The sequence below is a fragment of the Pristiophorus japonicus genome, chromosome 2, assembly GCF_044704955.1.
Source record: "Pristiophorus japonicus isolate sPriJap1 chromosome 2, sPriJap1.hap1, whole genome shotgun sequence".
Classification (NCBI taxonomy): Eukaryota; Metazoa; Chordata; class Chondrichthyes; family Pristiophoridae; genus Pristiophorus; species Pristiophorus japonicus.
Window position 1 is genome coordinate 365,216,842 of NC_091978.1, and position 8,368 is coordinate 365,225,209.

Below are 8,368 nucleotides of genomic sequence, written 5' to 3' on the forward strand. Positions count from 1 at the left end.
AGAAGATTTGTCAAGCATGATTTCCCCTTCATAAATCCATGCTGACTTGGACCGATCCTGTCACTGCTTTCCAAATGCGCTGCTATTTCATCCTTAATAATTGATTCCAACATTTTCCCCACAATGTTACAATGTTCAATACATTTTTTCTTTACCGTAACCATTTCTGTGCAGTGTCTCATTTGTAGAATAAGAGGGGGAATAGTCAACATGGTGAGATAGAGTGGCCAGTCAACGCTCAAATGTGCTGTTCACTCTTCAAGCAAAGCGTTCAATTATGAGCTGCCGACGTAAGGCTTTTGCAGCGGCGAAATGTCCCCTGTGGTTGTGGTGGTGGAGGCATTGGTACCTCGCCAGGCTACTCTTCCTCGTCTTCCTCCTCCCCTCCCCTTTCCCCTGAGGTGATCCTCCAATCCCCAGTGGCAATTCCTGTCCCGCTCATGATGGCTAAGTTTTGTAGTGTGCAGCACACCACAACGAACTCAGAGACCTGCTGAGGGGAGTATTGCAGGCAGCCCCAGAGTGGTCCAGGCATCGGAAGCGCTTGAGCACCCCAATTGTCTGTTCAACGATGTTGCGTGTGGCTGCATGGCTCTCATTATAGTGATGCTCGGCTTCTGTCTAAGGGTTCCGGAGGGGGGGGGGGGTCATGAGCCAGGTGGCGAGGTCGTAACCTTTGTCCCCGAGTATCCAGCTCTGGCCTTGTGGTTAACGCTGGAACATGCGTGAGACACTCCCCGCACGCAAAAAGAAAGCATCACAGATGCTCCCTAGATATTGGACATTGACTACCATGATGCGCTGAGTATGGTCGCACGACAATTTACGTCATTCAACGGTCAAAACAGCGGTGGGGCGGTAAGTTTTAGCACTGCCGCAAAACCATTGGCAAAAGTTCCGCCCGGGCGCAAAATCTTGTGCGCCTCATTTTGCGCCCAAAGTATCATTTGTGCAACCTGCCAAGGTGCTAAATGTGGCGCAAATCAGCTGAAAATTCAGCCCAATGTATTTGCTTCATGAGTTCTTTGCTTACTAATAGCACATTGCTATTAAAGAACTAGTTGGTTTATTAACAAAGGTTTAACAATCACACTACACATACCAGTTCATCCACTAGGCTCACAACTGCATACCCCATAGGATGACCTAGACCCAACTAAGTGGGGTTTTATTGAGCCTTATGAACATCACGTGACTGCTAAGCCACTCACAATGCAACAGCTCTACAAACCTGTGAGCACACTCACAGACGCACAAATTACATAAGAACATAAGAACATAAGAAATAGGAACAGGAGTAGGCCATACGGCCCCTCGAGCCTGCTCCACCATTCAACATGATCATGGCTGAACCAATCATGGACTCAGGTCCACTTCCCTGCCCGATCTCTATAACACCTTATTCCCTTAAGAAACTGTCTATTTCTGTCTTAAATTATTCAATGTCCCGGCTGCCACAAATCTCTGAGGCAACGAATTCCACAGATCCACAACCCTCTGAGAGAAGAAATTCCTCCTCATCTCAGTTTTAAATGGGTGGCCCCTTATTCTAAGATCATGCCTTCTAATTCTAGTCTTCTCTATCAGTGGAAATATCCTCTCTGCATCCACCTTGTCAAGCCCCCTCATAATCTTACACGTTTCGATAAGATCACCTCTCGTTCTTCTGAACTCCAATGAGTAGAGGCCCAACCTACTCAACCTTTCCTCATAAGTCAAACCTCTCATCCCTGGAATCAACCGAATGAACCTTCTCGGAACTGCCTCCAAAGCAAGCATATCCTTTCGTAATTATGGAAACCAAAACTGTACGCAGTATTCCAGATGTGGCCTCACCAATATCCTGTACAACTGTAGCAAGACTTCCTTGCTTTTATACTCCATCCCCTTTGCAATAAAGGCCAAGATTCCATTGGTCTTCCTGATCACTTGCTGTACCTGCATACTATCCTTTTGTGTTTCATGCACCAGGACCCCCAGGTCGCGCTGCACTGCAGCACTTTGCAATCTTTCTCCATTTAAATAATAACTTGCTCTTTAATTTTTTTTCTGCCAAAGTGCACGACCTCACACTTTCCAACATTATACTCCATCTGCCAAATTTTTGCCCACTCACTTAGCCTGTCTATGTCCTTTTGCAGATTTTTTGTGTCCTCCTCACACATTGCTTTTCCTCCAATCTTTGCATCGTCAGCAAACTTGGCTATGTTACACTCGATCACTTCTTCCAAGTCGTTAATATAGATTGTAAATAGTTGGGGGTCCCAGCACTGATCCCTGTGGCACCCCACTAGTTACTGATTGCCAACCCGAGAATGAACCATTTATCCTGACTCTCTGTTTTCTGTTGTTAGTCAATCCTCTATCCATGCTAATATATTACCCCCATCTCCATGTTCCCAATTACTAATTCCCCGGTCTTGTCCTCTAAGGGACCAACATTTACTTTAGCCATTCTTTTCCTTTTTATATAGCTATAGAACTTCTTGCTATCTGTTTTTATATTTCATGCTAGTTTATTCATAGTCTATCTTCCCTTTCTTAATCATTTTTTTTAGTAATTCTTTGTTGGCTTTTAAACTCTTCCTAATCTTCTGTCATCCCACTAGTTTTGGCCACATTGTATGCCCTTGTTTTTAATTGGATACCGTCCTTTATTTCTTTAGTTAGCCACGCATGGCTTTCTTTTCTCTTACACTCTTTCCTCCTCACTGGAATATATTTTTCTTGAGAGTTGTGAAATATCTCCTTAAATGTACACCACTGTTCATCAACCGTCCTACACTTTAATCTATTTTCATAGTCCAATTTAGCCAACTCCGCCCTCATACCTTCATAGTCTCCTTTATTTAAGCTTAATACGCTGGTTAGAGATCCAACTTTCTCACCCTCCATCTGAATTTGAAATTCAATCATGCTATGATCACTCATTCCAAGGGGATCCTTTACTCGGAGATTGTTTATTAATCCTGTCTCATTACACAGGACCAGATCTAAGATAGCCTGCCCCCGGTTGGTTCCATTCTGCTCAAGGAACCCGTCCCTTATGCACTCTATGAACTCTTCTTCAAGGCTACCCTGACCAATTTGATTTGTCCAATCAATATGGAGGTTAAAATCACCCATGATTATTGCTGTTCCCTTTTTACAAGCCCCCACTATTTCCCGGTTTATGCCCAAACCAACAGAGTTGCTACTGTTAGGGGGCCTATAGACTATGCTCACCAGTGACTTTTTCCCCTTATTGTTCCTTATCTCCATCCAAACTGTTTCAACATCCTGATCATTTGAGCCAATATCGTTTCTCACTATTGCAGTGATTCCATCCTTTATCAATAGAGCTACCCCATCTCCTTTTCCTTTCTGTCTGTCCTTCCGGATTGTCAAATACCCCATAATATTTAATTCCCAGTCCTGGTCACCTTGCAACCACGTCTCTGTAATGGCTATCAGTTCATACCCATTTGTCTCAATTAGTGCTGTCAACTCATGTATTTTGTTAAAAATGCTATGTGCATTTAGACAAAGTGCCTTTGAGTTTGTTTTTTTTACCCTTGTTTCCTGCTTGTTTCCTCTCTCCTTCAAACTCACTTTCTTTATTTTTGCTTTCTAATTCCAGCTTTACTCCCTTCCCTACTGAATCTGTTTTCAGGTTCCCTTCCCCCTGCCAAGCTAGTTTAAACCCTCCTCAACAGCACTAGCAAACCCCACCGTGAGGATATTGGTCCCAGTTCTGTTGAGATGCAACCTGCCTGGCTTGTACAGGTCCCACCTCTCCCAGAAGCAGTCCCAATGCCTCAGGAAACTAAAGCCCGCCTACACCATCTCTCCAACCACGTATTCATCTGCTCTATCCTCCTATTTCTGTACTCACTAACTCATGGCACTGGAAGTAATCCGGAGATTACTACCTTTGAGGTCCTGCTTTTTAATCTCTCTCCTAGCTCCCTAAACTCTGCCTGCAGGACCTCATCCCTCTTCCTACCTATGTCATTGGTACTGATGTGGATCACGACCTCTGGCTGTTCACCTTGCCCCCGCCCCCCTTCTCCCACAATACCCTGCAGCCGCTCAGTGACATCCTTGATCCTGGCACCAGGGAGGGAACATACCATCCTGGAGTCACATCTGTGGCTGCAGAAACGCCTGCCTGTTCCCCTGACGAGCGAAACCCCTACCATTCTTCTTCCTCCCCTTCTATGCAGCTGAGCCACCCGTGGTGCCGTGGACTTGGCTCTGGCTGCACTTCCCAGAGGCACCATCGCCCTCACCGGTACTCAGAAGAGAATACCGGTTGGAGAGCAAGATGGACTCAGGGGACTCCTGCACTACCTGCCTAGTCCTCCTCTTCTGTCCTGGGGTGACCGCCTCTAGAAACGTGCTATCCACGTAGCTCTCAGTCTCGCGGATGCACCGCAGTGACTCCAGCCGCCGCTCAAGCTCCAAAACACGGAGCTGGAGTTGGTGCAGCTGGAGACACCTCCTGCACACAGGGTCGTCCCGGCTGCGCGAAGCATCTGGGACTTCCCACGTGCCACGTGATGCGCAATCCACGGGACTGAGTTGCCCTGCCGTCCCTCGAGTTACACTCGCAACTATCGAGTAGAAGTAAACTCTAAACCTTAGCACAACACACCCAGCCGCTACTCAGCAAACAGCCGATTTAATTTGCAGTTCCTAACTTACAACAATGCCAAAGGTTTCTTAAAGAAGAAAAATACTCACCAATCACACTTCGATTTCAATTTTTTTTAACGTTTTTGTCCCTGCACCAGCTGGCTCCTCCCGATCTGCCGTGCCCTTTTATCTGGGCCTCGAGCCTCCCGCTCCTGGTTACAACGGGCAAAAGCAGGGCAGTGGGACTAAGAACGACTGCTCTTTCAAAGAGCCGGCACAGGCACGATGGCCCGAAAGGCTTCCTTCTGTGCTGTGAGTTTCTAAGATTCTGGATTCTAAATTTTGTGATTTGAAAGAAGTGTAACTCACCATACTCCATCCAAACTTTCACCTTTGAAGATCAGTTGTGCTGCACCAATGAGATTAATCTAAATCATCCCCTACTTTGCCTATCCTGTGTCGTAATCAGATGACAGGCTAAACTTATTGCTCAGCACCAAAGAGGAACATCGGAACAGGAGTAGGCCATTCAGCCCCTCAAGCCTGTTCCACCATTCAATGAGATCATGGCTGATCTGTATCTTAACTCAATCTACACGCCTTGGTTCCACAAACACGTGTCAGTGGAGAACCATAATAAACAGTCATCAGACCGTGTAGCTCTCGAAGTACGCTGGATAAAGCGAAACAAGGGAATAATGGGGGGAAAATTTGGGGTGTTTGCGCCTCCCACTAGGGGGCGCTAACGGGGCACCAATGACTTTTCGCTCGAGCAGGGTGCCGCTATCGACTCCCGTGAAATTCCGCGGGAGTTTAGCGGCAGCGGTAACCGCTCGCGCCCTGCTGCACTGCGCCAGCGATGTCGACGCCATCATCATGCGCAGCGACCTGTTTTTGCCCCGGAGCGATAACTCGGTAACGCCCCTTGAAGCTGCCGTGACTGTGGGGCAATAGTTAAAGGGGAGATGGGGAATGTAATAAATAAAAACGGCCAACTTTTGTGCTCTACTTGCTCTCGGGGGCGTTAACCCGAATATAGATCGCGGGGCGGCACTTCCGGGACTGTCGCAGGAATTCCCGCCCTGCGGCTGTTACCTTCCCTAGATGGGGCGGTTCGCAATTTCGGAGCCTAAATGTCACTTGCAGCTAAAATCTTTGGTGCGTTTCTCTTTATCGAATGATGACTGGACTGGCTGGTAATTGGTCTAATATTTCACGCTAAGGAGAGAGTAGACATATCAGTCACATGATCAGATCAGTATCAGATTTATTTTGAAGCTGGTTAACCACACAATGATGTTTCTATTCATGTATAATTACGGTGCAGTTATACATATAATATGCTGCACTCCACAAGAGGGCAGCCTTGTCTAGGTGGCCTCAAACTTGCCTCTGAATCAGAAGGTCAGGATCTTAAGTAAGTGCTGCACTGTCGGAGCTGCCATCTTTCGGATGAGACGTTAAACTAAGTTTGTTGTCTTGGGTGGCTGTAAAAGATCCCTATTTTGAAAAATCGCAGGGAGTTCTCCCCAATGTCCTGGCTAATATCTATCCCTCAATCCTACAAGATCCTACAAATCCCCTGGGAGGACAGACGCACCAACGTTAGCATCCTCGACCAGGCCAATATCCCCAGCATCGAAGCACTGACTACACTTGATCAGCTCCGTTGCGCGGGCCACATCGTTCGCATGCCAGACACGAGACTCCCAAAGCAAGCGCTCTACTCGGAACTCCTTCACGGCAAACGAGCCAAAGGTGGACAGAGGAAACGTTTCAAGGACACCCTCAAAGCCTCCCTGATAAAGTGCAACATACCCACCGACACCTGGGAGTCCCTGGCCAAAGACCGCCCTAAGTGGAAGAAATGCATCCGGGAGGGCGCTGAGCACCTCGAGTCGAGAGCCTGCAGAAATCAAGCGCAGGCAACAGAAAGAGCATGTGGCAAACCAGTCCCACACACCCCTTCCCTCAATGACTAACTGTCCCACCTTTGACAGGGACTTTAATTCCCGTATTGGACTGTTCAGCCACCTAAGGACTCATTTTCAGAGTGGAAGCGAGCCTTCCTCGATTCCGAGGGACTGCCTATGATGATGATGATTATCCTTCAATCAACATTCAGTAAAACAAATTATCTGGTCATTTGTGGAACCTTGCTGTGTGCAATGTTTCACAAAAGGTGCTATGTAAGTTAGTTATTTCTTTTACTTCCTTCCCTCACTTAAGTATCCCTGTATGTGAGCATGGAGAAGTTCACACAGTATAGGTGTCATTTTAACTTTTGGTAGTAGTCTAAAATGAGAGATAATCGGATCGGCCGTGTTATACACCTCCCCCAATTTATCTTTCTGTCGAAGTTAATGTCCGGAAACGCATGCCCAGGGCTTTATGAAACAAACAGAAAAATACCAGAATAGATATTAAGAAGAAAGAAAGAAAGACTTGCATTTATATAGCACCTTTCACGATCACCGGACGTCACAAAGCGCTTTACAGCCAATTAAGTACTTTTTGAAGTGTAGCTACTGTTGTAAAGTGGGAAACATGGCAGCCAACAGATAGGGTCGTTAGAGAGAAACTATTCCCGCTGGTTGGGGAGTCTCGGACTAGGGGGCAGAGTCTAAAAATTAGAGCCAGACCTTTCAGGAGTGAAGTTAGGAAACACTTCTACACACAAAGGACGGTAGAAGTTTGGAACTCTCTTCCACAAATGGCAATTGATGCTGGGTCAATTGATGCTGGGTCAATTGTTAATGTTAAACCTGAGATTGATATTTTTTTGTTAATCAAAGGTATTAAGGGATATGGGCCAAAGGCAGGTTTATGGAGTTAGGTCACAGATTAGCCATGATCGCAGGTTCGAGGGGCTGAATGGCCTACTCCTGTTCCTATGTTCCTATGCCTTCCAATAACCAGCCCATTGATATCTTCCTGCCGTCTACAGCTTTTTTCCTCACTATCAGCCACACTCCCAATTTTTGTATCATCTGCAAACTTCTTAATCATGCCCCCTACATTTAAGTCTGAATCATTGATATAAACCACAAAAAGCAAGTGCCCTAGTACTGAGCCCTCACCATCATAGGCAGTCCCTCGGAATCGAGGAATCGAGGAATCGGGGACTTGCTTCCACTCTTAAAATGAGTTCTTACGTGGCTGAACAGTCCAATATGAGAACCATAGTCCCCGTCACAGGTGGGACAGATAGTCGTTGAGGGTAAGGGAGGGTGGGACAGGTTTGCCGCACGCTCCTTCCGCTGCCTGCACTTGCTTTCTGCATGCTCTCGGCGATGAGACTCGAGGTGCTCAGCGCCCTCCTGGATGTACTTCCTCCACTTAGGGCGGTCTTTGGCCAGGGACTCCCAGGTGTCGGTGGGGATGTTGCACTTTATCAGGCAGTCTTTGAGGATGTCCTTGTAGTGTTTCCTCTGCCCACCTTTGGCTCGTTTGCCGTGAAGGAGTTCCGAGTAGAGCGCTTGCTTTGGGAGTCTCGTGTTTGGCGTGCAGACAACGTGGCCTGCCCAACGGAGCTGATCAAGTGTGGTCAGTGCTTCAATGCTAGGGATGTTGGCCTGGTTGAGGACACTAACATTGGTGCGTCGTTCCTTCCAGGGGATTTGTCGGCCCTGCGGAACCACACTGGATACAGCCTTCCAGTCATAAAAACGCCCGTCGACCATTACCCTTTGCTTTCAGCCACTGAGCCAATTTTGGATCCAAGTTGCCACTTTCCCTTGGATCCCATGGA